Raw genomic sequence first — 15,344 nt, 5'->3', positions numbered from 1 at the left:
GAGAGAAACGCGCAGAATTCTATATTCGATGCGGAGTCCACGTTTGCCGAGCAACGTTGACTCGTATCCCAGAAATATTCCGTTTTGCCCCTCGACTGTTTCGCGTTAGTTGCTTCGTTTAACTACGGTCACGCGAACATCGCCGTGCATCGTTTGGCCTCGATACAACCCAATGAATGCTTGAAACGATGCTGTACGTTACGCTTCCACCAACTTTTTCTTTTTTTTTTTTTGTGAAATCAGTTTGATTCAATTTTTAAGCTTCCTTCGGTCACGCGTTCCATGGGAAGGAGGCATGTACCAAAATGGCGGGTAAATATTTCTGTTTCAACTGGAGTCACGAATCAAAGAAAAACTAACGGGAAAATTTAAGTAAAGGTTTGTAACGATATCGGTATTTGCCGCAACATAAGCTATTGCAAGCCACGTGAGACGACAAGCGTTCCAAAGGGAGCGCGAAGAAAATGGCACATAGCGCGATTGGCGATGAGACAATGGCGCGTTAGGCGAACGTAGGATCGCGTTGTCGTCTATAATCTCAATGACACAATCGGAGAGGAGGCAGTGAACTTCTCGGTTGAGACTATTTCGAGCCAGAAGCGCAGGAAGAAGCGCGAGGGAGAGAAGCAAACCAGTTCATCGCGTCGGGCGACATGGCTTACGTAAAAAAAAGCTAGCTCTAAGGAGTCGCGCAAGTTTGCAGACATTAGTTTAGAACGTATCAAATTTTCCCCCTTTTGGTGTCAAAACTTGGCCCGCCAACGTAATTCATCGTTAGCAAACGAAATATGGTACCTCCTGTGTCGATATCCCTCCACCCCCTCGTTAAAATGTTACACAAATTTAATGGCGTCTATACCTTGTACAGACGAGTCATCGTATCGAACTACAAGATTTTCTGATACACGTATATAAATATGTATATCACGGATACAAAAATATTGATTCGATCAAATTTTGATGAACGGTCGAGAAAATAGAGATAACGAATGTTCGAGTCTGATTTTCTAGAAAATGTATCTCTTCCATTGACCGAATTGGTTCTGGTACGCTCGATTCTGACACGAATTGATTCCCCTAATCAAGAATCAATTCTCCCCGATTCATTCGGCTCTCGCGAAACGTGAACGGCTATTATTTCACGTGGAATTCGTTCTCTATTTTGCGCCTCTCTCTCTCTCTCTCTCTCTCTCGAAGTTTCTACGCTCTTCAAATGGAAGAGGGTTCCACTTCCGTGGAAGAGGATTTTTTGGCGAATCCATTCACGGTTCTCGGACTGCAAATCGATGAAAGAATCGATGTTAAAGACTCAAACATCCCTAATACTCCGTATATGACGTGACACGTACATGCGTCGAACGCTACCGCGAGAGCGCGTACCCCGCAGCTTCGATCATTACTCGGCAAAGGACAAGATTCATCGACTTACGTCAACCGCAGCTTCAGCTCTCGATCGATACACAACGACGTCGCTGGTCCGTCCCTTTGTTCCCTCGAGCTCAATCGTCCCCGCTGGTATTCACCGTAAGCACCAAACAGAACTGAACGACGGGAGACAAACACGAGAGTAAAGTAAGGTCTTCTTTTGTGACGGGGGTCGGCGGTGGAGAGGGAGAAATTTTCACGCGATGTGGAAAAACAAGGGAAAAAACGTCGAACACAAACACACACGGTCGCGATTCGGAGCACAGCTGGCAGGTCGTGCGCGGTACGCGCACTGGTGTCGACAGTCGATTACTCCAAACGGCTCCTTCAAGGGCAAGGCTAGCCCTCGTCGTCGATGGAACGCGGCATGTTTCGCGTCACGGTATCAACGCACTAATTGTGAGAGAAACAGATCACGCAACGAACCGCGCACGACTTCCGATCCAAGTTTTCGCGTGAACCAACGAATCGGACCGAACCAGAGCTTTTGTTACGGTGAAGAAAGGAACCGAATTCGTCGCGAACCGACTCCCTCGATGGACGCGACGGTACTAAGGCGCCGCGGCGCCGGCGTGTTTATTGCCCCCACCAACGACGCTCCCACGTCGCACCCTCGAACCATCCCCACCACCGATCGCTGCTCTTTCCAGCCGTGCTAACCATGCCGGATTCTACCCCCACTCGTTACTCTCCTCCCCACTCTCTCCTCGTCGACCCTCCCCTACCTTCATCCCGGGACTCAGCTGTCCTAAGAGTAGCGATGGGAACTGGCATGTTCCAGGTACAATCTTCGTGAGTTGTTTCCTTTCTTTAAATGGCGAGTCGTGAAATGAGTGTAGTAAAATTGCGTGAGAATTTTATTCGCTAATATAGTCGTATTATATTATCAAACACTGATTATAATATATGGCAATCAAAAAAAGCATACAGAATCTGTGCACATTCATGTTTACACTGGCATACTGAGAATTTCATCGTAGCTCCACAAACGTGGCTACTAAACAAACTACCAGTTATGTTGTAATGGACAGCGAGCGTGGTAAATGTTTCACTCATCGTAGTTAGTCTCTGAGAGACAGTTCTCAAAATTGCTCCCATCGCTACGTACCGGTGTGTTCTGCTTCAAACGCTCCCCTATCCCTGTCCTCGTCCATCGCTACTCCTTTCTCCATTTCCGTCTCTTTCTCTCTCACCCCTCATCCGCTACCAGTGTCCTTGTCCACCCTTTCCCCTACTTTCCTCTTTTCCCTCCCCTCTTTCTTCCGTTCACGTTGAAGCTCGCACCTTTCTTCATCGGGTGAATTGGAAACATAAACTGGGTCGTTCTGTCCACGATGTTAGGCGTGTTTTGGTCGGTCGTTCGAAGGGGTTTTCCAGTTTTCCCGACGATGCAAGAGTAAACAGAGCAACCCAATCTCGAGTACAAAGCTTCCATCGAAAACACCTGTAAATGTAATTCGGAGTAGCGCTGATAATTCTACTTTGTAAACGCAGAACCTCGATGAATCATGCCGTGGATGCATTTCAGCAGCGGGAAGACTCGAACTGATTACGTTCTATCGCGACTTTATCTCGGTTTCCGGTGTTTTAACCGCGACACTTCCGCGACGAATCACAGACGGTTTAAAAATCAAGACTTGACGAATATATGGAGTTAAATAATTCGTCGCGTTTGGCTTTTCACTGGGAGTTCGCGACACTACCATGGGTGCTCGACATCGGGGGTAGGTGAAACCCGCCCACGAGGATTAGCTGGTGAAATCTCTCGCGGGGAAAGCCGCGACGGAGTTCAGAGCCAAAAGATTCACCCTTGCGAAACTGGGTACACCGCGGATGCAAATGCGGGCTATGCAAAAAGAGCTGCAACGGTGGCTGGCAACGAGATGACTCTGCGGCCCGGGAATCGACTGGGATTATTTTCTTCCTTGAGGTTTTTCTCGTAGGCAACGGCGATAGAACGTGACGGTGTAGTTTTATCGGCTGTTATAAGCATTGGATTCTCGATTCGGGAGTGGCATTGATCCAGTGGTGTTATCCGGGCTTATACCCTTCAACTATAAACGCTTCCTTGCTGCGCATTTCATTCTTGAGATTCGGGATCCTTAGCCTTCGTCAAAATGTACTATCGCCCAGGATCTATCAGTGTTTTTGGATAAAAAGAAATTCCATTATTACTGTTTATCAATGGTCAACGATTAAAGTCAATACGAATATATTCACGAGGTAACATTTTGTTACGCACAAAAGAAACATCAGCTTGGAGTATCCACATCCGAAAAAAACAACGTTCAAGCATTTCACTTTGCGCAAAGAACAACTTCGTTTGAAATGCAGTCATAAATTATTCATTAACCATATTATTCTATAGAAGTTCGAGAGGCAAATGGAGATGTCTGACATTGACTGACAATGTTTCCCATGTTTCACTTTTGCGTGGTATTCTTCAAAATACAGCACCGCACATAATGGAGGTTTCCCTTGTTCGGTGTGCGTTGAATAATGAAACGCCGTTTGTTTTCGCTCAAAGTTTCTTCCTTGTACCGTTTCGGTACGTGGAAATGTAATAGCATCATCCCGCGAATAACACGGCTGACCCGAATTTATTTAATTTCTAATATTCTTGGAAAGCGCTTAGTGTATATTTCCATGGATGACCCGTTTCACTTACTGGCTCTATCATGAAAGTTCAAACTTGTTCGTGGAATTTTCTTTCGACTGATCAAAGCTGTTGCTACTCACGACATTTTCCTCGAGTTCTTTGTAAAAGAAAAATACGTACGTCCTCTGTTAAGCCTTTCCGTCGTAGAAGAAGAGTTCCATCGGTTCAAATTAATCGTCCCCGTCATAACAGATTCCGAACACGTTCGAACGGAAGCCAGGGTTGCGGATTCGCTGCGAACGTACGAGTCCCGGCCGTGGCGTGGGTAAAAAACTGAATCGCTACGTGTCCGAAGATATAGCGATCGTTTAACAGTAAATCGTCCACGGTCGCATAAACTGCGCGGTTAATCCACTGTGCGCACCGACGCCCCGACCTGTTCATGTTAAAAATAATATTGCGCAATTATCGGAGGTTTCTTCCTTTTTCAGGAGCGCTTGAAACCTTCAAAATTTACCTTTTCTTCTTGCTGGCGACACGGAGCCGTTTATTACGGTATTCATTTATTAAGACCACCTGGGATGTGTGCTGTAATTATGCGGCCCCGACTCCATGAAACCAGTTCGACAGCGAACGCAACGATAACTCCGTGGTAAGTAACTTTGATACTCGAACACTGCAATTTTATCAAAAATCTAATAGCTAAGCATACTCTATTATACCACATTCACTGCCAAACTACTCGTGAAAATTTACACGAGCCTAACAATTGATCAGTGAATAACCCTAGCACCCACAAATGGATAATACTTTTTGTAATCTTATAATCTTAGTCGCTAATCGTAGGTGGTACTTTTTTCAACTCGAACAAACGGTCGTTAGTCACTGGGCTCGGTTTCCAGCATCCACGGATGACTGCACAGCGTAAAATTGAATCGATGACAGCGTTGGTCGCGGTTCCCTTATTCGCGGCGCGAAAGAATAATACGCGTGAATTATTTAAAATTCGCCGCTTTAAAGCAGAACCTGTTCGTGACTAATCGTAACGAGAGGCGAGAGTAATAGAGTTGCGCCTCTATACGCGTCGGTAAATTAGAATGCGCGACGTGTCGTCGATGGTCTTGCCTCGGCAATTGTTTCCGGGACAAATTATAATTTACCGACACTCGGACCATCTAATTCGAACGTTTTATTGTTTCGTTTAAACTTATATTGCCGCTGGAGCGATAAACTTGCCAGATACAATGTTCCAAGATCTTATCGCTCGTTGCGCCGTTTCCTAAATCGTTTCAGCTAGAAACACTTGGTTACGTACGTACATTTACCAAACACTTGGAGTCTTGGGTAGATAATCAGGGTTAAAAATAGAGAAATTAAAAGTTGAAGGCTTCCAAATTTCGAATATAGAACCGATTGTTTGTTAATTTTCTGATTTCTTAATTCAATATAGGAGGCTGGTAGGAACAACGTAATTGGGAAACGGTGGTTCGGTTCGATTCACTTTGTGGTTTCGATATTCATTTGCGGGACGAGTATCGATAGGGGGCACACGAAAATTTTAATATCAATTTCAGGAGTCCTGAGAACCGTAACTGTGGCCAGTGAACGTGTTCAGGGCGCTTTTCACCATCCGTCGACTAATTTGTTTCGCCAATTGCAGCGATACGTAATTTAATCGAATTTATCGCGACCTGTAACGACCTGATATGGCTCCCTGTAACGCACGCGATCTTGCTTGTCCCATACGTACCGGAAACTGGTACTGGCACCAGTACACCGCCGCCGTTTCGTCCATAAATTCTCCATCCTCCAGCGAACCCGTAACTCGCCCTCGCTCTTTTATTCCTCATCCGAACAGGAGGCAAAATTCTTAGGTGGATGGAAAAATTGGGTTCCTGGGTGAAAGGGAGGTTTCGGACCAGAATAATCACGGAGACCACGATGGATATTACGTTCTCTTCCAGGATCTACCGACGTGTCCATCTCTCGACGCCTATTAACACGGCTGAAAAAACACTCTGTCCCGACGAGTTAGCGTTGTCGAACGATTTAAACGCTCGAAGGTAGACGGGGAACGGGTCCAGTTCGCAGCCTTCCGACGCGTCATTAAACGCCGGCGATTTATCATAATTTATATCGTTCTCACCGGGCTTAACGCGACGGTCATCCGATTATGTTATTACGGGCGTGGGCGTCGTTTTGATATACGTCTTCCCCGCGGTCTTCCAGCTCCTAAAATATGCATACGAAGCTCGCGACGCCGTCGACGACCCCTCCCACCTCTCCCCTTCACCCTCGAAATGTAAATTTATGTATACAAGGCCGGGCGTATACCTCGCGGTTGCTCATTAACCGTTTAATCGTGTAATTACTCTTCGAGGAACCTGCGTGGCCCTTTTCTTCTTTCGACTGATCGATTCCTGACGTTCCTCGTTCTATGGCGATGGCGCTGGAGTTATTTTATAATTACAGGGTGGCGCTTGATTTAATTTCCATCGCAGCTCGTCTTTCTCTGCACTGCGATGGTCTTGTAAACAGAGTTATTTGTATTATTTTCGATGTAGAAGATCCGGAATGATAATCGTCCTGCAAACGTGGGTTATTCACGGGGAAACTTCGAAATAGGAAGTGCACAGGTTCGAGAAGTTCGATACAGTCGACACAGGACTCGTGGGACTCGATAGAGAGGATATTCGATCGATGGAGCTTGATGCAGTAGACTCCAGATTTGTAGACTACGATGCAGATGATATTGGGCCAGTGGGAGTTGGTCTACAGGGTATCCGACCCGTAAACCCCGATGTAATGGATGTTGGAGTGTTGAGACTTTACGAATTGGACGCAGACGTAGGTGTACAGTTGGACAAAATTGTACGGAGGAGGCGGCTGAAGACAAATACCTGTTATTAGTCGTCTCAGAGACAGAAACCCCTTCGACTCTCTCGAAGGTAACATTCCCTACGACCCAATTCGAGAGCAACCGGAAGTGGAATAAATAGTCCCGAAACCCTTTCAAACGGAGTGTCCACGATCGACGAGGAAAACTCCTGCTTCGTTGGATCGTTTGGATCGATACGAGCGTCGGTCCGTGTACAAATCTGACAAAGGGCATTTTTAATGAAGCGAACCTTGGCAAACAGATCTGAACGTCCGACGCGAGACTGGTCAGCGAAATCGATCGATTTACTCGCTGAGGACGACGGAGCCGATTGCTGGAAACGCTGAGAGCGCGATGCAATTATCGAGGAAAATTAAGACGCGCGGAGAGGAAGCGGAAGTCGCCGCCAATTGGCGCTGATCGATTCTTTTGCTTCGATTTCGTTGGGGGCGGGGTATCACACGGGAATAAACGGCACTGTGGCGTTCGAGTAAATAGGGCAAACACGAAAGAAGCGAGTCTGTTTGCGGCGTTCCACGAGGGTTGAAAGAAATTTCCCGGGATCTAAATAAGATCTAAGGAACGAAAGTATTTCGCTCGAAGTTTAGCTCGACGGAGGTTCAAAGATCCCGTGGCTGGCGAGCAGAAATTGGACGAGAGGGCTCTTGACCCACAACTCCCTTTACACTCGTCCATTGTTCAGGAAAATTTGACGAACATTTATTAATACGATAAATCTAGTAAATGTAGAATATACCAGTTACCAAGACGATTCTCTAGAATCTATAACAAAAGGTTTCGTCTCCCTTGAATTTCATATCGTGTTCTCTCTCTCCGTTTGAATCTGGATCACGGTCTCCCTTTAATTTTTATAACTATACATCTTGCAACATTAAATTTCAATTTTTCATCGACGCAACTCCTCGTCCGTTCGATCCACCCCCGAAAGATTACCCCCGGTTTTCTTTGCCAAGGTCGTGGCTGCCGAAAGCTCCCTTCAGGAAATCGTCAGGAAGTCTCCTTCCCCTCCACTTTGACTTTGGAAACGAGGGATCGATAGTCGCAGACTATCCTCTAGCTCCGAGTCGCGACAGTTGGAGGAACTCTTTTTCACGATGTCCCGATTGAATCGAGAATCGGTGTCGCGGCGATTCCGTATGCCGGAAAGGGGAAAAAGTTGGCCGAGAATTCCAGCAGCCCTGATCCGCAGTGCAAGCTTGTTCCACCAACTAATTGGCGACGGTCCTCGTCCTTTAAGGACGAACCGTGGAACTTCCACCCTACCCCTCTTGATCCCTCGTCTTCGACCCCCCTCGTCCACCCTTGTAGACGCCAACAGACGCGTGCACGTGGCCATCGATTAAATCCGGGCCTGGAAAGTTAAGATATGCCGGTGAAATCACGCTAGCATCGATAATGGTTTGATTGAGGTTCCCACGGAACCTGACATGGTTAGTTATGACGCATAACGCAAAACAGTCACGTAACCCCGGCCGCCACATGGATATATACACTCAAACATTTCGCTATTTTCCAGCTACGAATTATAGACGGAAACGACGCCATGGGCTTCCTCTTCGAGACATGGATACTTTAATCGAGGACGCGACGCGTACTTTCCAACCCTTTTCTAACTCGATTAGACTTTTTCTCTACCGCTACCAATTCACTCCCCCTGCTCGGACAGCGCTCGATTTTCCCGACGAATTCCCCCGGGGAACCGTGGTTTTTGCTCCCCGCGTAAAACCTTCCAATTCCAGTCCAAGCCTGGTCCAACCAGACTCTAATTGTCCAATAAGGAACGCAAACTGAGCTCCGCTGCGGGATCGACGTCCTACGTACCGTTTCATTCGTCAGATTAAACGAGGAGCCACCAAGGGTCCGTAACCTAATCGCGTAACTCGCTCAAATGAACTGCACAGCGACGACGGCACCGGTTGGAAAGCAGTCGCGGGGCTTTCCCGAAGCCCAGCAATCTGGACGGCGAACGTTGTCTCCGACGAACAGTACGCGGCTGGGGTATCGTTCCTCGTATGGGTCGACTCAAGTTAAACGGATCACCGAAATTTTCCAAGGGCCACGAGTTTTCGACGTTCCGATTCCCAGCGGATAACGAGAAGAAGCTAAAGAGATGAAGAAGCTTAGACGGTGTCAAGAAAGGACGGAGTCTGTCTTATGTTTGGCTGTGTTTCGTTGTTTTACACTGTATCTTCCCGTATCATGGTCTTCTACGACCCACTGTGCTTTGTGTCATGCTCATCCACGTCGTTTTATCCAATGTTTCGTTGTCTCTCGTTGCGTCATAACGTGTGACGTAGCCGTCCGTTGCGTTAGCCTGTGTTTCAATGCGATGTACGTGGTTTCTGCGCGATAAAACGTGGAAAGCGTCCCACGTCGGCACTCGAAAGCGATCAACGGAAGTCACAGACCGGAAGACGAGCGCTCGCCATCGAACGTTCCCCGGGCGTCGTTGCGCGGAGGTTGCATTTTTATTCGCTCGAGAAAATTGTCTCGTCGGCGGCCAAGCTATTCATATCCCCACGCACGCGACAATCTCGGTTCAAGGAGACCGCCGGACAGGATATCGCTGACGTGTTCCCCGACTTTAAAGTCCGACGTCCGCGGGTCGATAGCTGCCGCATTGTCGGGGCTGGCACGCCAGAAGAATGGGAGATAGGGCGAGGGAGTCTCGCCGTGGGGCTTCAATCGTCGACGCGACTCTTAACGGACCGGTCTACTAATTCTCATTGAAAAATCGACAACCCTTTTACATCTTCCTGACACACGCATGGTAAAGCCATCGAGAATTATTTACAGAATTTCAAGAGGAGTTTGAAGATTACAATACAGACTCTAGATGACAATCTACTCTACATTATAATCTAATACTATATTACAGAATTCTGTGGTGTAATCTAGGAGATTGCTACCAAACAGATCCGCTAACCAACTTCTCATCCCCGCACAGTACATGGCTGAAATTGAGCAAAGATAACAAATTTGGATGCGCGTAGACAGCTCGGAAGTTCGCCGTCGTCGTTGTTGGGGGTGGAAGGGATCGACGAGATTAGGGAAACGCGCTCGATCGGTTCGGCTTTTGTCGATTCTTTGCAATGACGACTTCGAGAGGAAGTTCACTCGTTTACCCGAGATCTAAGGGTACGGAACGTTCGCGTTTCGCCTCCTTCGACGGAACTTTCCGTCGACGACGCCACTTTGTAAACTGGTAGCCAAGAGTAGTAGCCAAGTACGATTCGAGAACTCCGCTTGGCTTCGAGGAACGGTTGATTTTCTTGCTGCTCACCGTCGGCCGCTCGCAACAAGTTGCAATGATAAAGCGATCGGTTTACGTCGACTGGTTGGATAGTTTGCGTTGGAAATTGCTGCTTTTGTGACGAGCCCTGGAAGGCTGGACGACTTGTTTCTTTTTTCGTGGGGAAATACTTGTTGGGGAGTTTGATTTCAAGGTATTGAAATTTCAAACGTCTCGCGAGAGAAACTTGATCTCGGAGGAGGAAGAGGCAGAGGCCACTTGTTTCAATAACTACTACCGAAAAGAGTGAAATTAAATGAATTATAATGAGTGAAACAATTTTATGTAATACACGTATCGCATGTGACATGCGTGTACCAAAGTTCGAATATGGTAATGTGTAGATGGTAGGTTTAGCGTTAATTACAATAAGAAAACGACGAAAATTCTCGAGTGTTTTCGTGCTATGACACTTTCACGTTGCACCAGCGCCACGCGAGGTACACCCACCATACAAGTCCCTGTGGATGGCGAAAAAATCCAGACGGGGGCCTCGAGGTCTCGATTTCGCGCGAAGCAAGGGACGGGGGTGGAAATAATTCGCGAGTTAACGCGGAATCGTCGCGAAATTTCAAGCTGGCGTGGAGTGGAATCGAACCAGGGTGTCTCGCGAGATGCATACGGTATGCGCGCGATGCCAAAGACAGGTGCGTACAGAGACGTCTGCGAGAGGGTGGCTGTATCCCCATGGCGTAAAAGCAGATTGCTTTCCCGCGCGACGGATGGTTCTGCAATTTCTCTTTCTCGCGAGCAAACGCGCTTCCTCTTTTTTTTTCTCTGCTTTTCCCCTCTTTTTTTACCACCAGGAACGCGACTAGGTCTCCACTGGGGATTCACTTAACGCATTTTGATAACACGACACGCTTCCAGAGGAAGCCCTCGACGCGAAACGTGACGTTTCCTGAAGAAAAATAGATGTACCGAGTATTTATCTGTCGAGATCGCAAAGTTAGGCATTTTTAGTGGATGTGGATTGGGATTTTTAAGCTAGCCAATTATGATTAATTAGGGCTGAGAATTCGTTATGTGGCTTTCCATGATAAACTCGTTGTTTATTTACGAGAAAATGTTGGATAAATCTTTGTGTATCGTTTATAAATAAATGGTAAGTTTACTTTAGAAAGGCACAGAATTAATGTTCACACCTAATACGTGGGTATGGATTAAAAATCTTGAAGCACTGGTACAACGAGAACCCGTTTCCCTGTTTCCACGGGACGAAAGATGTCGACGATACAAAAGAATAAATGACGAATCACTGCGGGGATGGAGTTGATACTCTGTTAGTGGAAATGTACCAATTACGGTCGCGTCGTGTCGGAATACAGAGTCAAAGGGCGGAATATTTTCGTTCCTTAACAGATACCGGAGTTGCACGAAGCGCGCAATCAAGCTTTGATTTCCGTAACAAAGCGCGATCGCAAGGGCTTCCCGTGTTTGCTAATAATACGTAATTCCGCGGCAGAAAGTTTCCGTATGAAACGTCCGCGTCGACGGTTATCCCGTAGCCCACGGGAAACTTTTTATTCTGATTATTCCTAGAACGCAAAGGGTTAATTGCGAAGCACAGTTATCCAGGCAATGCATAAAATAAAGTTCATAATTGCATTCCCCTTTCGAGCCACCCTCTATCAGCCTGAACGTTTCATTGCTATGAATATCCTGAACCATTTAATCCCTTTTCAATTGCTGGCGGATAGAGAATCTCTGCTGTTTATCTTCTTAACGTGTTCTCCTCGATGTTGGAGAATTTTCTTTTCACGATGGCAGAGATTGAGTGTTCGAGGCTAGCTAACACCAAAGAAAAAAAAAAAAAAAAAAGAAAAAAAAATCCAACATCTCCCATGTAAAACAAACACTCAATCTCCGAAAATGGAAACGCGCCTGTTGGAAATGTATGTTTATCGACGCTGAAAGTTAGTACGTCGAGAACGCCGCGAAAATCTGGACGAAACACCCTGTTAGAATCTCCGGCCGACCGCGCGCCTGGCATTTTTAATTGAAAAAATTAATACCAGCCCCTGGCAAACCCGAGTCGCGCGAATCTCGACGCGGCGAGAAGTGGATTTTCCTAAAAAAGAATTCATTTCTTCGAAACGAAGTTGCGTTTAACGATGGCAACACCCGCGACGCGAGTAGTGTCAACGAAAAAGAAAAGAATCATCTCGGACGATTTTTTGCAAACTGAGGGGATTTAACACTAAACCATTTAGTAAAATTATTTTGTAACGAATTGGTTTCAGTGGAATATAAAAGGAAAAAATAAAGAGACGGTAAAATAATTCCGTAAGTTTCTTTATTAATTTAATAGAGTAGTACAAGAGTGAAATAATCGTTTAAATTTCTTTAATGATCGAATAGAGTAATTTTCTGACTACAGAGGTTGCTCTGATATCGTCGTCGTCGTCCGTCTGCTAGTTATAATATATTCGCTCCTATAGTCCAGCCAGTCGAGATCGACAGTACTCGTACGTAGGTGAAATATCGAAGGGAAATTAATGTTCCATAGCGATTCCATCGCGGGAGGTTCTCGCGAACGTGCGAATGCCTACGTAAGGGTTGGCTCGCGACTGGCGTCGAGTGTAAGAGTCTCTTTGCACCCCGTCGATCAATATTCCGTCCAGTGGCGTAGCGTGGAAAACTATTTCTTTTTCCCCAACCCCGTACTAACTACTTTCCGACTCTGGTTTCTCCACGGTGTGACTAGACTGGTGAACAAACGACGCCGACGGTTCAGAAACCCAAGACAACCACCAGGCACATCCACTACAACATTCGTTCACTTTCGAGAAACATTGCTCGATCTTAACGAGACGATTTTTCGTATTCAAGTTAATATTTCATTATCGCGAGGCATCGTCGTCCTAACCAAACAAAGAACGCGCGTTAAAGGTAAACCGAGTTCGTTTAAATTGTACATATCCGAGCCGAAACGGCACGGCGCGGCGTGTTGGTTCGCGTCCAATGTTCATACGCCAGTCACGAATATTATGCGTGCCGCGTAGATATTCTATTCGAAATGGCTGCCATGAATATGTACGAATTCGCCATCTCCCCTTAGCTCGTGGGCTCGATCGTGCCAAAAGTACGCCCGCCCCACGTCGAGTTGCAGTTATTGAAACAACTTTAGTTCGCGACGCTTGTGCGGCCTCGCGAAAGACAACGAATGACTTTTTCCGTCGCTAACAACCGGACACGGCTCGCAATTAAAAGTTCCGACTTTTTATTTTTCAATTCTTCAGAGCGTGGAATTCGTTCGACAACGGGAGCGTTGCTCGAGCCAAAGCGAAAGCGAAAGTCGAGGTTGGAACAGGGGGAAAATTATAATTCTTCTAGATATTAATTCCGTGCTACGTTATTCCGCGAACGTTTGTTTAAAATATCGCTTTGTCGAATATAGACGATTGATTTTTGCGTAGGTATCTATGAGAGACACCATCCGTTTCGCTTTCGAGGATCGTTACCGCTCTAGATACCGACGGTTTTCCACCCTTCGACAACGACTAGGGTGAAGGGTTAGAACCTCGGCGTCATCCATACTTCACGTTCGCGGTGCACCACGATAATTGGATCACCGAGCCTTCTATGAGTCGCGACCGAAATTAAGTAACCTCCGGCACAGAGGCGGCGCACCTCCCTCCCTTAGCGCCGCGATGATGCTTAGGCACGAACAACGCGCAAGAGTCTACCCCTGCCATCCCTGCAAGCAACCCGCGTCAACGCGACTCAAAAATGCTGCCAACTGGTCGATGAACTCACCTTGTCATTCGACCACCACCCGCTGACATTGATTTTACTTTGTGATTTGAATTTCTTTTCACGATCACTCGAAGAATATTATTGCCTGGGGTCTCGTCAAGGGTTCATCTGCCACTGGTACAACACTTGATCGCACGTTCGCCTATTGTGTAATCCTTTTCTTTATCAAGCTAGCGATGAATCGTAGATCGCGTGACCCCCACCCTTACCACGTGCAATTATTATCATTTTCTGGCTCGCGCGCTTAATGAAACCGTTCGCGTGTCGCGCGACCCCTCGCTCGGAAAGCTTATGGCGCCGATGCACGAGCCAGTTTTCCGCGAATTAACAGGAACGTGATTTTTCTTCGAAACGTGACGAATCAAGAATTCATACCTCGTTTCGTTTCGCACTTTGCAACCTCGAAGCTTGGAACTTGAAATCGGTCAAAAATTGTGGATATCGTTAATTATCATAATTGGTAATACATTGCTTCGTGTTCGTTCTCTGAATCGAGCTCGAGTTAGAGCCAAGAAAGTATATTTTTCACTTGCAATTAGCTCTAGGGTTCCTATCTCCTCCCAGAGTCACCTTGTATATAGCAATTAGCAGACCAGTCCCTTTTTACGTCTAACGAGGAACACTTTAACCAGAGTATACGCGGGAAAGCGTATCGTTTTTCGTAATTCGTGTCCCTCATCCCGTTTCATACTGTAACTTCACGTTTAGTCTCGTTGAATTAACGTTACTTGACGCCGCGAAAAATTGCGTGACCTTAAATACGGTGGAAGTGCACGGTTTATTATTAATTATTATTAATTTATTTGATGAAAACTTTACGGAGGCAGATGCACCTTATGTAATTAGAATTGCCAGGGGAGCGAGAAGCGAGGCGAGACAGTCGATCAGTTCGAACCCTCGTCAAAATTCCTCATAAAATTCTCGGACGCAAAATTACTTTCGGAAGCAATCCCGCCGCCACCACGTTTCTCCGACTTCCGAACCCCAATCCCGTCGACGCGTTAATCCATGCGTTTCGGGGTTCTCGCGACTCGAAGTTTCGGGCAAGGGTTCGATTCCTCCTTCGAACCTCTCCCGCCCCGTAAAATTCGCGACATTCGCGTGAAACAATTCCAGCCGAAAGCGATGTGTGCGTGTCGCGCAGATTAAAGGACGTAAAACTTGGCGAAAGAGTAATAAACTCGGCTTTTTTTCTCCTCTTCGTCGTCGGGGGTTTCTTTTCTCGCTGGTAGCTCGTCTTACGTCCGACTACCAACTCCCTCGCCAGACGCGTCGTTTCTCTCTCAGCAAGTTGAATTACCGCAACTTTTTTCTCCCTTATACTGTCTATTTACGGGCCACTCGGCGCTACGGGCCGACACGCTCCTAAC

General features: G+C 46.7%; 2 protein-coding genes across 6 annotated transcripts in view; one reads left to right on the top strand and one right to left on the bottom strand.

Annotated features, from left to right (window-relative positions):
- The window catches only part of LOC128889093 (ankyrin repeat domain-containing protein 50-like), a 55,788-nt gene extending 53,796 nt beyond the window's left edge, over positions 1-1,992 (bottom strand). For 2 of the 4 annotated variants that reach the window (XM_054146433.1, XM_054146436.1), the window contains exon 1: positions 1,430-1,990. The gene's annotated coding sequence lies outside the window, so the exon portion shown is untranslated. Of the gene's footprint in view, positions 1-1,429 lie in introns of all 4 variants that reach the window. The other 2 variants (XM_054146438.1, XM_054146437.1) reach the window with 2 other exon arrangements.
- Positions 1-15,344, top strand: part of LOC128889119 (uncharacterized) — a 74,522-nt gene that overhangs the window by 35,914 nt on the left and 23,264 nt on the right. For both annotated transcript variants that reach the window (XM_054146502.1, XM_054146504.1), the window contains one exon: positions 4,516-4,676. The gene's annotated coding sequence lies outside the window, so the exon portion shown is untranslated. The remainder of the gene's footprint in view (positions 1-4,515; positions 4,677-15,344) is intronic.

The sequence above is a fragment of the Hylaeus anthracinus genome, unplaced genomic scaffold, assembly GCF_026225885.1.
Source record: "Hylaeus anthracinus isolate JK02 unplaced genomic scaffold, UHH_iyHylAnth1.0_haploid 11994, whole genome shotgun sequence".
Classification (NCBI taxonomy): Eukaryota; Metazoa; Arthropoda; class Insecta; order Hymenoptera; family Colletidae; genus Hylaeus; species Hylaeus anthracinus.
The sequence above is the reverse complement of the archived record's forward strand: the minus strand, read 5'-3'. Positions and strand labels throughout refer to the sequence as shown.